Source organism: Botryllus schlosseri, chromosome 1, assembly GCF_051294905.1.
Source record: "Botryllus schlosseri isolate E-star chromosome 1, Bs_hap1, whole genome shotgun sequence".
NCBI classification, from domain to species: Eukaryota; Metazoa; Chordata; class Ascidiacea; order Stolidobranchia; family Styelidae; genus Botryllus; species Botryllus schlosseri.
The window spans coordinates 39,884,652-39,901,035 of NC_137236.1; the positions used below are offsets into that span (position 1 = coordinate 39,884,652).

The following is a 16,384-nucleotide window of genomic DNA, read 5'->3' on the forward strand; positions in this document are numbered from 1 at the left end:
CATAAGTGATTGATCGGAACAATGCCAATTTTCATATTTTGATGACTATTTTGGGTTCGTTTCATTGCCTTGGTATTCAGGCGGCCCCGACCGTACTCTGAAATTCTAAATTTGGCCCTGACACTGAAAAAGGTTGGGAACCACTGCTTTATATATTGAATAAAATGATGGAATTGATAAATTTTCCTACTGCAGCAACATAGCTTCTACTGGTTGGAATGGAACCAAATTTGGTGTCCAGCGTTGTTTTAGCCAACATAATTATTTTATGACGTAGGCCTAGCCAAACCAATTTGAAAGAAAAATTGTTTTTGAACAGCTCTACTGTGTGTTCACGTACACTATGCAGTTACACAGACATGCAATCGGTAAAAGCAGGCAAAAGCTGTTCGAGGGCTCACCAAAAATTCTGCGTTACTCGACCACCTACATGAGTTCTCACTTCCACTGGGTGAGGGCCGAATATCAAGATCTACACTCACCATTTGATTGTTGCTTTCATGTTCGGTTGGTTCACAGTGATATCAGCGAATATATGGTCAAGCAGGAACTATATCTTTGTGTACTCCGTTTGATAACTGAAAAATAGGTATGATATTATAAATACCTTTATTCGAGAGTGTTAACAACAGTTGCAAAGGTGCCACAGGGTATGGCGGCAGACTTGTCCAAACTGGGCTACTGGATTTTCAAAGTGCGCTACTAGAACTAGAACTACTCCCTTTTCATAGTTTGCAACTAGAACTACAACTAGATCTAAAAAAAACTGTTAGTTAGTTGACCGTCAACTAGCTAGATATATGGGTAGTTTGTAAAATTCTGTACGAGGCCATAATCGGTGCTTATACATTATGGGAATCTCAATTGGTCATATCGCAGAATCCAAATATGAAGAATATCCACAGAAACGACATTTCTGCGATCAACAGCCCAGTATGGTAACAAAAAACACAATGAAATGAGCAAAATTTATTATTGACGATATGTAACTAGTGCTAAATACAAGAGTAAAGAATGTGCATTATTTAATTTGTTGAGCTGTTATCAAGTCATAATGAGTAAGTGTTACCGTAATTTTCCAAGTATAGTACGCTCCTATGTATAATACGCACCCTTAAAATGGCATGCAAATTCTGGGGAAAAGCATGTACCCATGTATAGTACGCACCCTGCATTACCAGTTCATGAATGGCTGTGTTTTAGTGCGCGATGTTGTTCTGGTTTGCAATGTCACTGTCGGACAATCATGACATAACCATCGCTAATCATTATGCAATTACCGGCATTGTCTCTAAACGATAGTACAGAGCAGCCAAAGCCTGCGACGCGATAGTTCGGGCCAGCGACACGACGTCTTGCGCACGAGGCCTATTACGGATGCGATTGCTAATCTTTATACAAGTAACGGTATTGTCTCTATAAGAGAGTAGACAGCAACCTGCGAGGCCGGCGACGCGACATCTTGCGCACGAGGTCAAATGCAATTGCTCAAGCCAACAGTTATGTCGTACACACCACGCCTGCTGGAGGTGCGACTACGCAAGGGATTATATTTTGCGTACCTGCCCTGTCGATGAATTAGCGAGGATTGCCGCGCGGCGTTCAGCAATCAATGAATGACCTAATTTCGCTCGCGTACAAACGACAAACCAATTCAGCAGGAGATTGGGTGCTGTGCAGACGACTCTCGTTAATTGACAACATGCTTTTTGCTAATTGGTAGCGCATTATACTGATAATACAAATTACTGGGCACGATGGCTGAAAGTGATGCGCGATTGGAAACAAACATGAAGAAAGGTGTGATTTCAAGTTTTTAATCGAGGGAGATTTTTTTCAAGCGTGTTGTTTCCATGTATAATACGAACCCCCCGATTTTAGGGCCAAAAATCGTGAAAATGTTGCGGATAATACACGGAAAATTACGGCATGCTTCGGCGATTTTTTAACTTGCGGGACACTGGAAAAGTTGTAAAACTCTTGCGGGACACTTTCACCAAGAAAAGATGTTTTTTATTGCATGAGCAGAACATATACAATAGAAAAGAGGTCGAATTGTTCATTTTGTAATGCACATGCGTAGATATGAAAAGGATTTTTGGTTATCGCTAACAAAACCACTTGCGTTGAAATCGCCACACAGACTTAGTCATTAATTCCAAGCAGCGTCTCTCTGGTTTACAGCTTTGAATTTCACCTAACCAAACCTTGCCATGAAGAAGCAAATTTTAACAGAATATTTATTGGTTTTGCATCGATTGTGGAATAGGATTTGCTAGCAGACAGCTAAAAATCGCGCAACTTCTTTTGAAGAAATGGCTTTCCGATTTCGTAAATTAATCAGCTGCTCTTTCCGCGGAAATATCGCTTGATTTGTTAGGATGCCAGAACTGATTTCCATTGCCACTTGTGTTCATTTATCAGCTGTTGCAGAAGTTAAAGCGTCTGCAAGTCGCGTATATTAGTCTCCAGGCCTTTTTCAAACTACTATAAGTTCTTCTTTTTAAGACTTCGAAAATTTTTCGCCGCACACCCGAGAATCTGTGGTGGAACACAGAAATTACTTGACTATAGACTATTGGATTTTCAAAATGCGCAACTAGAACTAGAACTAGACTACACGCTTTACAAAACTCACAAACATAGTTATCACAAACTAGAACCGACAACCTTTAAAAATCCGCAACTGACCAAGTAACTAGATTCAAGTCTAAAGCAACTAATTAATTTTTATAATAGCATAACTGTTTTCCACGCGAGTACAAGTTTAAAATGGGACGAATTGCGACCCCCAAAAGCCATTCCCTGGCTACCTCACAGTAGTGACGAGTGATGAGTCTGAGCTAGCAATGGCTGCAAAAACATCACACAACAGAGCACTGGTATCAAGATTCACGCTAAACGGCAATACTGTTTTTCTAGTATTTAAGCAACTATTTTTTTAAATGCCATACTAGATCTAGAACTACTCACAATACAAGCAGCTAGTTCACCGTCAAGGAACTAGACTGATAGTTTGCACAAGTCTGGTTCAGTACAAGTCTACATGGATTGAATGTACGTTTGACATTGGACAAAGTTTTATCGGAACGGCCTTGAAACATAATCAAGGAATTTGACAACTCATGGCTGCGTTTGCGACTTTCTTCTTTTCAAGAACTGGAAAAGGAAATTATTTCCGTACAACGATAACTAAAAAAATATCGTTCTGCGCTTACCTTTCACTCTGAACATGTGCAAAAAAATGGTTTCTGTTTGCGGGTGGTCGGAAGGCGGCTGGTCAAAGTCTTGCGAAAATAGAAAGATAAATTGAATAACAATATAAACAGCAACGAACATACCACTTTACTATGATCCAGTGTTGGGATCAAGTCTCTACCTTCGAGTCAAAAGTCATCGCACATTTTGACTCGAGACAAGTCATGTCAATCGATTTTCAAAGGTGACTCGAGTCAAGTCACCCGTTTTTTTTGGGGGTGACTCGAGTCAAGTCAAGTCACGATTCAAGTTAAGTTGAATTTTCAAAGTATGAGTGATGATGCTAAGTGATTACAATTTTTTAACTGGTTGAAAGGCAGATTAATTGTCCATTTATCTTGAATCAAATGACGAATATAAAGTTAAATATAAGGTACATGCAAAGTGACGTTGTGTGGATCACGCACACAAAGAACTGCTAACAAAATACATGAGTAACTGTATATCTTCATGCTGGAGTCTATTATTATTGAGTCACGAGTCAATCCACATTCATGAACCACCCGAATCAGGTCAAGTCAATTTTGCAAAGTAACTCGAGTCAAGTGAAGTCATAGGCCTACACAAAATTTGACTTGAGTCATCCCAACACTGCTATGATCCTAGTCTACACCAGGCAATTTGTGAGTTAGGTGCATCACATATAAACTCAGTAGGCCTTACGAATACCGGCATAACATAAAAATTTATCAATCAAATTAGGCTATGGAAGATGTACTAGTAGCTATGTTTGATCTTCGGATTGATTTTGTGGACTTGACTTAGGCAAACTTAAAAATGAGAGATTCATTAAATGCCTTCTGAAGACAGATATTTTCAACTGATACTCGACACTGGTAATCGTCAGAATCACATAGAGAATCGGGGGGGGGGGTCGGGGGTAAACTATTCTCGCGTGACAACTGAGATTACTGATTTGAAATGATTTTGACTCTGCCAGTGACGAGTGATCAGGTGCTCACTGTTACCAACTGACGAAGTGCAAGTGCTTCACCAACAAACTATTATACAGCAAATCCCGGTAAAAACATGAGGTCAAAACTTTATATACTACTAGGGCTGGGCAAAATCGAGTACCTGGGTGATTCGATTCTGAATCACGTAAAATGCTTCGAGTCGAGTCGAGTATTCGAGTATCACTCATTATGACGTCACAACCGAATGTACTATGACAAAGTTTAAATATGTACCTTTTATGCCACCACTAAGAACATAATGACTCTTATCCGCCACATTAAAGATACTTTGGTATTTTTTTCGACCATACCGATTTCATTGCACTTCTTGACAATGCCGTGGGATGATCATGACTTCGTAAATGTTATTTCCAGCAACGTTCCTAGCTTTGTACTATGACTCGTATGCTGCGATACCGCCGATCAAGGTTTTAAGGGTTCCTCAGTGGAAAATAGTATGAACAATATAATTCTCGTTAGTAAATTAACTTTCAGCTGCGAGGAGCGTATAATTTCAGTACTCGAAAAATCGTATTTTACTACTCGACTCGAATCATCAAAATTAATACTCGATTCAGATTCGAGTACTCGAATCATTGTGCCCAGCCCTATATACTACACACTAATTACAATACTAGCATTTTGTTTGAATTTATTCATATTTTTTTCAAATAAAATCAACGAGCCGTGACACGTGCAATTGTCAACAAAGTCGGCGCGATACCCCGTGCCACTAATACCGATTCCATACTGGATAATACACAGACTGAGCCAAATCCAGCTGTTCGACTCGATTATTGGACATTTCATACTAGTGACGTCATATTTTTTGATACGATTGTTGGTACCGTATAAGATCTTCTTTCCAATTCTCTACTAGTTGCTGACGATTAACTCTGACGAGTGTTAGCCGATAATATCAGGTTTCAGTTCAATATATGAACATAGGCCTACACTACAATGTTCAATAGAATACTGAAGTTATTATGCACCTTCAATTCGGTACAATGTAAATAGAATAAGTTATAAAATCAATCTTACCATCAAGAGTCTCTCTTTCGTTAATATGCGGCAGAACTGACACCGAAAGTAATCCGTCATCATCATCGTGATTTGCGTTCGATTTTATGAGCCTGTTACCACGTTTCGATACTGGCGGTGCCCTTGGTGATTTAGGACTGGATGTGTTGATACAGCTGAAGTGCTTATCTCCCATTTTCAGAAGCTTTTTCGCAGAAGTCTTGATAGGCTATATCGTGTGTTCATAACTTTGAAGACTCGTTCATGTCCTCACAGAAACATTCAAGGAAAACGTTGCGACGAAACTTCTTGATTATTTCACCGTGCAGAAAGGCACTGTGGCATGTTGAGCCAAGGTAAGCTCTCTGCATGTGGAATCGCAAACAGATATCAGTTCAGGATCTGGATTAGAAATTACCGTATTCTCTGTATTGATAAATAAACTATTAGTGGCGAGGAGCGTCTAATTTCAGTACTTGAAACCATATTTCTCACTATTTGACTCGAATGGGCAATAATTGTGCTTGTGCACATTTCCAACCACATGATGGTACTCGTGCAGGGCCGTCGGAGTCGACCAGGCGGGTGCAGATATGCTCACCACTCATGAGCCACACGGGAAACAGTGGTTGTTTTTGGCAATGAGTTGAGCTTGACAGAAAGGTTTCTTACAGACTAATTAATAATTAAACAAAAAGTTGCAGGTGACGTTGCCATCAATCCTACTCTGGCTCCTCAGTCCTTATCGAATAATGATACCGCTTGATATCAATTGTACAGCTGAGCTTAAATACAGTTCTGCACTAGAAGATCACGAATTGTATCTATGGAATGAACAAAAGCAAATAGAACAAAAACTGGAATTTTGATGATGGGAAGGTTAACGCGAAGAGATAACTCCACCAATTTGAAGTAAGTGTGAGAATAGAAGTGGGAAATCGGATCAGAAGCAAATGAAAAATGACATCAAATATTAAGCCACGGCGATATATAACAATCAGGCATTTAATGATATTACCCAATATATATCAAGAAGAAGTAATAGTAGCTAGCTGGTAACCATGGAATTGTACAATTATGAGACACGGTAGTCAATATTGGATCATCCCCATTCTGCCCACAAATGCTGGAAGGCGTGAAGGCCCGTTCAGTAACAACTTGCTGACGCTTACAATACCTTTGGTCAATCGGTTCAAAGCTTGGAGCACGACGCTTATAGTCGAGTCGCACAAAATGTCAATAATAGCACCATCCTGAAATTATGTCCCTTAGTTGACCAAATTTCTTGTCCAGTCTTGCCGACTTGTTTATTGGACAGGAAAAAATTTATTTTAAACTGTGGTGTATCTTTGGCCTTTCGGATATGGTTTGTAAGGTGCATTATACCACTTGAACATTGGGTTGTAATCAAGTCACAAGTCAATTTCACTTTTATAGGTTTGACTAGAGTCAAGTCAAGTCATATTCAATTCACCACCGAGTCCAAGTCAGTGAGAAGAGGGTCGAATCCGAGTCATGGTGTTATGACTCTAGTCGAGTCCAAGTCATTTTGTTGACTGACCAGTTTCCAGTTAAGGTCTTGCTAAATCAATTTTTATAACTCTGTCTGGTGATATCGGATGGTTCACATTCATAATATACTTAATATTACTCATTTTTAGCAGTTTCTGGTCGCAATTTCAAGTGCCAGTACTAATGGACGAAATCCCAATAGTGTGGTTAGGCTACCTTTACTATTCTTCGACATTACAATGACATGTCTGTCTAGACCGGCTGAGTCTCGAGTCATATGACTTGGTTCAATGACGAGTTCAAGTCGAGTCAATACACTGCAAAAAATAGGACAAATTTGGTCTTATGGTCTTAGAGTGACTTTTTATGAAAAAATGTCTTAAAGACCAATCGGTCTAAATAAGAATTTTTCGTCTCAAAATTTAGAGCCCATTTTCGCTTGAAGCCAAGAGACAAATTGCATGTCTTATAAAGCGGAATCAGTATTAATTTCAAGACCGAATAATCTCGAGAATTGAATATGGCCTTAATTATAAGACCGAATAATCTTGACATGATTGAATATGGTACCGTATCAAAAAGCTGAATCAGTCTTCATTTTAAGACCGACTAATCTTGACGATTCAATATGTTCTGGAAAAGCTGAATCAGTCTCGATTTCAAGACCTCACTTCATCAGTAAGACTGAATTTGCTGAAAATGAGACCAAATCCAGTAATGTCTTAAATTTGAGACCAAAATTGCAAATTATTTTTTGTAGTGATTCACAGATTGAGCTGAGTCTAGTCGTTTCCGTATTTTGAGAAAAAATACTCTCCAGTCACGTCAAGTCATCATAAAATCGTGACTCGAGTGGAGCCATGACTCGAGTCATTACAACCCTGATTGAAAACTTGTGGGTTTGATTTGCATTTGAACATAGCAATTATTGCAATCACCAATCACCATTCAGCAGAGCCAGTGTCCCATAAATCAGGTTGCAACCACTCTACACTTCACTCTTTCTGTGCTATCTCTCATGACGTCGACTTTCCCCAATCCATTACAATGGACAAACGAAACTCAGAAAACGGAATCGCAGTTGAAATCGACACCCTGACTTAGTCGGGCTGACTATAGGTTAGTAATCTGCTCACACGAAGAGTTTCAGCCCCACTCAAGAGCATCACTAACGCACTGATCAACACTACTTGGCGTTGACTTTCAAATTGTTTAGTGGTCTCTCGGTTAAATAATATAGAAAAGCACCATAATTAGGGCTGGGCAAAATCGAGTACCTGAGTGATTCGATTCTGAATCACGTATTATGCTTTGAGTCGAGTCGAGTCGAGTATCACTTATTATGACGTCACAACAGAATGTACTATGTCAAAGTTCAAATATGTAGGGGAGAGGAGGCCAAGATGAGACACGGGGCAAGATGAGACATGCAATTTTTTCATAGAAAAATTTGCTGATGGACAGATTCCTTCAACTATATTGTTCCCATAATGCCATTCCATAGTCCTACCATATTAACAAGGCAAACAGATTTGAGGTTGGGCAGAAAAATGCCAAAAACTATATTTTCATAGCCTATGTCAGTTATGTGATTTCATGTTTGTAAGGGCATACCTATCATAGTACTTAATATTATAAAACAAGAATACTGGAGCTGGTTGAGTGCAATATTAGCAGTGTAATCATGCGCTTACATCTGAAAAGTAAGGGACATAAATTTTTTTATTCAAATTTATATGTAAATTTAGGTGTGGGGGTAAGATGAGACAAAATCATGGGGGTAAGATGAGACATGGGTATCAGAGGGCTTTTCTATTGAAGGCCTCGGAAGATTAAAAATTTACTGTTGAAGGCACACAAAATGTATTATTCATCTAGTGATTTACCAGATGTGACATTACAAGACAAAATGATAACGAAACTCTTATCTCATGGTTAATTGGTTTTCGATGTCATTTATATTTGTATATGATGTACCAACTCTTTTTAAAAATGAATTATTTCATGATTATTAGATTTTATTCACAATGTTGCTGGTTGATTCATCATTTGGGATGAATTGGTGGTGTAATGAGCATAAATTGCTTGGTGTCTCATCTTAAACACAGTCTGTCTCATCTTACCCTCACCTGGGGGTAAGTTGAGACATTTGAGCAAGGATTTTTGAGGGCCAAGAAATCCATCAGTATGTTGTTCAATATAACTCAAGCCATCGTCATAGAAAGTAGAGATCACAGGCTTTCCATTTGTACCAAAATTAATCCTCAGAAGGCATTACTCTTTGAGTGGCCTTGAATTATCAGAAAAGTGTCTCATCTTGGCCTCCTCTCCCCTACATTCATTTTAGATAAATTAGATAACCTTAGTTATCTATACTTTTATGACACCACAAAGGAAATAATGCCTGTTATCCTTCACATTAAATATACTCTGGTATTTTTTGACCATACCGATTTCATTGACTTCTTGACATTATTGTGGGATATGATCATGAATTCGGAAATGTGTTATTTCCATTAACGTTCGTAGCTTTGTACTATGTCTCGCATGCTGCAACACGGCCAATCTAGGTTTCAAGGATTCCTCAGTGGAAAATGGTACCTTTAAGTTGTCAGGAGCGTATAATTTCATTCCTCGAAAAAATCATATTATACATGCATCCACTGGCGTAGCAGCATGTGCTGCCGCCCCTGGCTCTCGCTCAAAATGCCGCCCCCCTAAGTAGACCGCAGCTAATATCAATATAGATTCATGGCAAGAAATAGCGAACGAATGCATTATGCAAATAGAAAATCAATAGCCGTCTCAAAACTTAACTTTTCGGGCTTTGCCGATGCAAAATCAGCGATAATATCCTCAAATTCAAGATTTTGAACGTAGACTCTTTCTATAGACTAGTGGTTCTCAACCGGGGGTCCGCGGACCCCTGGTGGTCCACGAAGCATTTTCAGGGGGTCTGCGAAGCCTCTGGTCATTGTAGGCTAAAGTCATTGGTAACCTAATTTACATTTTTTTAATTAGGAAAAGCATGGGACAGTTTTCGCTTCGCTTCATAATTACTAAAACTTTAGGACTCACGTTATTAAAATGGCCGTCTGAGATGAAATATCCGACGGTGCAAACTCATTTTATTGTCAACTTACCAATAGCATGCTGATGCAAACATATATTACTGTTTATAAATGTTTTGTTAAGGTTTCTGAAAAATTGAATGTTGGAGATAGCAATTTGGATTTGCAGTTGTCAGTCGCAGCAAATTTGTAAACATTCGTTAGAAATAGAAGTTCCTGAACTTTTTTCCTGGTATGTCCCAATGAAGGAATTGAAACCGCGCCGCCACGAAATCCATTTTCTTCTGTGATATAACCACTAAATACCTTCAAGATGAGATGCTAGATAGATATAAACATGATGACATGATATGTTCATTACAAACACACACCAAAAGCTATCGTCGGAAGCGTTACGCGTTATTATTACATTCGCCACCAATATATCTTTGTGGAAATGGACTTTCGGCACTCGTTCATATGCAATCAAAGACGAGAATTTTCAAGACAATAAATACAGGTGGAAAATTCGTTTCGAAATATTAAAAGTCTACCCAATTTCGACATATAGTGTGGTGTTATTTGGAATAAAATTCATTTTCTGACTGTTTATTACTAACCTAAAATCAATGTTTGCACGAGACAGTTGACGGTTGCACGATAATTGAGATAATTTTGAACGAAAACTTGCGGGGGTCCACGGGGGTATGTGGCGGTCCAAAAGTGGTCCGCGAAGACAAAAAGGTTGAGAACCACTGCTATCAATAGAGCTGATAGCCGATCATCATTCATGGTAGAACGTAAATAAGACTTAAGGCCGTAAGGTACTGCTGAACTAACAAAATTTTCAAAAATTTTTTTATTGCAGAATCCTAAAGTATGAAACTAGTTCTTTTTAAAAATGTATTGCTCTTGTCTGATTTCGAATTAGAAGTATGTTAAAATACGATTTGAAATCACCCATTTTCGTAGAAATCCACCCCCCATACAAGTTCATATATTTAAACTCACTCAAAATTGTCTATAATCCCTCTGCCGTGCTGATATTATACAATAAATAGAAGAGCCATATCTGTAATCGATGAAGCGTGACTTTCAAAACATTCAGCAGGCCAGCAGCCAGACTTGGACAACTAGAAAATTCGGTACTTCTTCGGTATTCTCCACTCAGCGACCAGTGTTCCCCAATGACACCAACAAATGTTTCCCATGAACACGAACAAAAATTTATAAACGTCAAAATAAATTGTTTTTTTGTGTCTTTGTACTACTGGGTTGCGGGAAAGGAAGATTGGAGGTGGGCTAGGGTATCCCAAGATTAGGGGTGTAATGAGGGTATATTAGGGTTGGGGAAGGGGGGATTGGAGGTGGGTTAGGGGAGGGGGATATTAGGGTTAGATGAGGTGGGATATTAGGGTTAGGGGAGGTGGAATATTAGGGTTAGGGGAGGTGGGATATTAGGGTTAGGGGAGGTGGGATATTGGGTTGGAGAGAGGGGTGATATTAGGGTTGGAGAAGAGGGTTAGGGACATGATATCCAACCCTAACATCCCCCTCTTCCCCAACCCTAATATCACCCCCTCTCCCTAACCCTAATATTACGGCTCTCCTAACCCATCCCGCCTCCCCTAACATCCCCCTCTCCCCCAATCCTAATATCTCCCCTCAACCCTAATATCCCACCTCCCCTAACCGTCCTAACCCTAACATCCCCCTCTCCCTCAACCCTAATATCTCCCCTCCCACAACCCTAATATCCCCGTTCCCCTAACCCCAACTTTGACCCTAACCCGCATCCAATCCCCCTTTCCCCAACCCTAATACCCCCATCCCCACCCAAATATCCGTCTTTACAAAGACACAAAAAAACAATTTATTTTGACGTTTATAAATTTTTGTTCGTGTTCATGGGAAACATTTGTTGGTGTCATGGGGGAACACTGGTCGCTGAGTGGAGAATACCGAAGAAGTGCCGAAAATTCTAGTTGTCTAATTTCACTAAATTAGAGCGAAATGCCAGTAATCTAATTCTAATCTAATTTGTGAAATGATTCCATGCTCTAATTCTAATTCTAATCTAATTTGTGAAATGTTCGTATGCTCTAATTCTAATTCTAATCTAATTTGTGAAATGTCCGTATTCTCTAATTCTAGTTCCAATCTAATTATTGTTTTCCTGAAAATGCCTCTTTGTCCGAGGCATATTGCACTATTGCAGTGAGTTAAAAAGAATATCCCGCTTGCGCAGGGAAATCCAGTGCCAAGCCGCCATCGCATTACTTACACCGTGCAGTCATAGTAGATATTATGACGAATATAGCCTGCTAGAGTAGCTTGTAGTCTGCGAACAGCATTCTAGTTTCTAAAACTTTACGTTGTGGAGCTCTGGCCCCTTCTCTCTCCTATATCTGTTATGGTATAATACTACATCACGTGACTTATCGCATAGTTATAACCCAGTGCATATCAAAGTTGACTCAGTGAGACTCATGTACGCTAACCTACTGCTTGTACCCGAATTGATATACCGTCCGTACAATATATCTGGAAAAGGCAATTGTTTGTGTCTATTGAACTACAGTCAAGAACTACACAGGACGTTCGTGTCAACTACTGCCAGTTAAGTATATACTATAAGCTGCTATCCGTAGACCACGGACTTCCCGTATACAATCGCAGAACGGTGATGTTCCGCGAAATGCACAGCCTATACCCGTGATCCCATCCGTAACCTACTAATTTGATTGTTTGACTCGCTTTTACTTATTTTAAAGACGCAACTTTTGATCGAATATCGTCCACTTTAGGCTTCGTTAATTTGAATAGGTTGTTCGAAAATTTCAATATTACGTCACAGTTCGCACGCTACATTACAATAATCTACGGCATTTTACTTGATAATTGTTTTTGACTATGGTACTAAACGAGTATTCCTAATTCATTCGGTAATTGAAACGAGCTTCATAATAGCTCTGACTGATTCGTTTGTTAATCACACCGTTGCGTTCTGCTCACTAAAGGATACAATACTTCTCGGTAACGGTAACTCGGAATTGACGATGTAATTTATTATTTCTTCGCTTGTATATAAATTCATTTTTGAGATCGCAACGCTACCCTATTGAATAATTGCCTCTGACTTCCTTTGTTGTTTTAAACGTTCGCGAGCGTACGATTAGAGATGAATACAATCAGATAACGATCTCAGCTCTTTCAGACGCCCATAATTCGATTTGCTATCTAACGTAACTTCAGATTGTATGAATGACCGTATCGCGGCGTGCTATTCTAATTTGATATACATTTAACACATGACGCGTAATTTTCTGGATCGTTTAACCCGACGATTCGCCTACTCTAATGCGCTGAATAAGGTACGTAAATACAAAATTTTGGACGACTGTCCCGCACAAAAACTTTGACTTCCAGACGACGCTTGACGGCGCCTCGGAACTTGCAAGATTATGACCTATCATCCATTTTCGCAGAAAACTAGCTTCTTTTTCATTTCAGTTTTGCTTCATTGACGTCGCGAAAATCGTCTTGATTACCCCGCGTAGTCTCGGTTTCTTTCGTTTTTTTTTGTTAACTCATTATTCATTATTTACCTCCCTACTTACTTCATTAATTTTTCATTGTACATCTGGTACCCGAGATCCGTGAAACATTTTGTATAGTCACGACAGTCTCCAATTTTTCCTGCCCATTTTCGAGCTACTTGGGGAACTCGGTAATTAGGTGTACGGTTGGAGTACTGGGTCTGTATAGGTCTTCGCCTTCCGCTCCCGCGGGTCGTATGTAATACTGTGAGAATGGGGGAATTACGTATCCAAGTAATTCTTCTTGTATTGGCTTTGACATCTCGCCAAACCGTTTTTAGATATGGGGACTGTTGGTACGCAATTCTGCAATTCTATGGACGCATGGAATTTATGTTTTGCAACCCTCCAGTTTAAAACTCATTCTATTTACTTTCTGTCTATTGCATAACGAAGCTGAAGTAGAATTCCGCTTACCGTCTCGCCCGTACGCTTGTCTTATCGAAATGATCCATGACCGGACACTATTTAGTGTGTATAATATATAATACGGTTTTTGGATAATGTTATTATCCAGTGTTGGAGAAATTTGATCTAACACTTACTGCTATACGATGTATCTTACCGGTCGATACGTCATTATTATTTTAGACTTCGAAGCACATTGAGTAGCCGGGCACACGTTGACACTTTCGATATGTTAAGTGTGCGTGTTGTGATGATTAATTGCTTGTTATTCCTTTTCTTTCGATCCGTCTTGATTAAATCACGTAAACATTACTGATCCGGATGATTTGATGTCGATACCAGATTTAGCTTGCCAGCAAAATGCACGTGTTCCGATGTACTTTGCTGACTAGTTTGATTTCTACCTTTTTTCATTATTTTTACGTGTGGTAACCTACGTCACATAGATGACGTCACCGCCACCACTTGAATTGATTGCAGCATATAGATGCACTAGTTTACTACCGAAAGAAATTAGCCATCCATCATCTGTTTCGCTGCCTGCCACACGATGCCTAATTGTTGCCTTATTATTGTTTCCATGCTTTTGTTATTATGTTCTTATTGTTACTCGTGTTTACGGCGCGAGCATGTATTGGTTTCATTGATACTGCTGCCGACTTATCTTCCAGAAATCGTATTCACGCCCCGTGACCGCACCAAATTGCCGAATGCCATCTGCTCATGATCACGAGAGATATTACTCGTTACCTGCCCGCGATGCCCTAAGACGCGCTGTGTCGCTTATCCCAAGAACGACCTACCTGGCGGAATGACTCGCGTTCACGATGACAACGTCCGGTTCTAAGGATGCTGTTTCAACCGGATTCTTACCGCACCAGCATTTCCGCTTCGCGCGCATCGAAATTCTACAATCCCGGTTGGTCATAACGCGATTATATATGGCCATTACATTGGCAGGGTTATCGATACATGAAATGAGCATAAACTTTTGTAAATATCTCGGCAATTTGGCGGTGTTTTTTTTTCGCACGGCTTTGTAAATAACTTTCGTTCTTCGACATAACATGACGATCGGACTTTCCCATCCGCGCCATTAGCGGCACATGTGATCGTCACATCCCCTAATGGTTGCCGGATGGCTGGACATTGATTTATCCCTCAGAGGACCAATTTTAATGTGTTTTATTATTCCCCTTTTTATGCTTGCATGTATTTTGCTTGGCGGCCATAACCACCGCTCTTTTGTCGGCAACCCCGCGTCATTAATTGGATTTGGTTTCGTTTTTTTTTAGTTATGACTAGACTCTGACACGGCTTTGTTCACGCCGCGTTCTCAAGCCACGATTTTACTGTTAACGAGTTCTCACAACTCTGGCATAAAATTCGCATAATATGACTTCACCATGTATCATTCCACTCTCAGATCTCCGAAAATTATTCCCCGGTAATCGTCGATTAACGACTTGGGTAATTCGGCTTTTCTAACTTCAAATCGTCCCAGACTCGCCGATACGGGATTTCCGATGACTCCTTAAAACCGTCTTTCAAATATGCCACGCCGTACACATTAACATTACGCACGCATGGCGCGGTGGTTATGACGCTACTCGCCCTTTACTTTATTGTTCTTTATTTCTTATAATAATACAAAAAAACCTTTTGCCTTTTCCAACCCATGCCGCTATCTAATAATTTCTTGGACACGGGATTCGACCTCTCATGGTGACCACGTGCTACCTTCAATCCGCACATTGTACAGTTTCTGTTTTGTAGTTATTGCATTTCACATTCGTGCCTCTGTCCTATTCAGTTACCTGTATGATTGTAATATCGTTATCACTCCGTCTTTGATGGGACAGTGTGGAGCTCTGGCCCCTTCTCTCTCCTATATCTGTTATGGTATAATACTACATCACGTGACTTATCGCATAGTTATAACCCAGTGCATATCAAAGTTGACTCAGTGAGACTCATGTACGCTAACCTACTGCTTGTACCCGAATTGATATACCGTCCGTACAATATATCTGGAAAAGGCAATTGTTTGTGTCTATTGAACTACAGTCAAGAACTACACAGGACGTTCGTGTCAACTACTGCCAGTTAAGTATATACTATAAGCTGCTATCCGTAGACCACGGACTTCCCGTATACAATCGCAGACTGACAGACCGCTCTTCATCCCCGCAACGTTAGTACATTGCCATTCTGACTAACATGGGCGATGCCCATGGTTACCATAAAAGAAGTAATATTTTATCAAAGTATAGTAAAAATCGAGCCAAGCTTGGTGTACAGAAGTTAACTATTCTCATGTTTATGGGAATGCACTATTGTTGTTGTTTATTAAACAAAAATATGCGGCGCTTATCGCCTCACGGCCTTTTGCACCGCGCACTGTGATTTGATGTGAACTGCATTTTGCTGTATTCATTTCCCATATACAATTTCATTCCATTTCCAAGTTTTTGCGAACTAAGTATAACTCTAATTCTAATTCTAATCTAATCTGGAAAAGGCTTAGTAGCTCTAATTCTAATTCTAATCTAATTTGAAAAAGCTGTGTAGCTCTAATTCT

The 16,384-nt window shown here is 39.7% G+C and overlaps 2 protein-coding genes across 4 annotated transcripts in view; both read right to left on the minus strand.

The window, feature by feature from the left end:
- The window catches only part of LOC145436850 (cyclin-Y-like protein 1), a 95,718-nt gene extending 93,129 nt beyond the window's left edge, over window positions 1-2,589 (minus strand). Inside the window, exon 1 of the mRNA XM_080314063.1 lies at window positions 443-2,589. The gene's annotated coding sequence lies outside the window, so the exon portion shown is untranslated. The remainder of the gene's footprint in view (window positions 1-442) is intronic.
- LOC145436402 (uncharacterized) overlaps window positions 1-16,384 on the minus strand; it is a 493,503-nt gene that overhangs the window by 377,048 nt on the left and 100,071 nt on the right. The gene's annotated exons all lie outside the window — the stretch shown is intronic.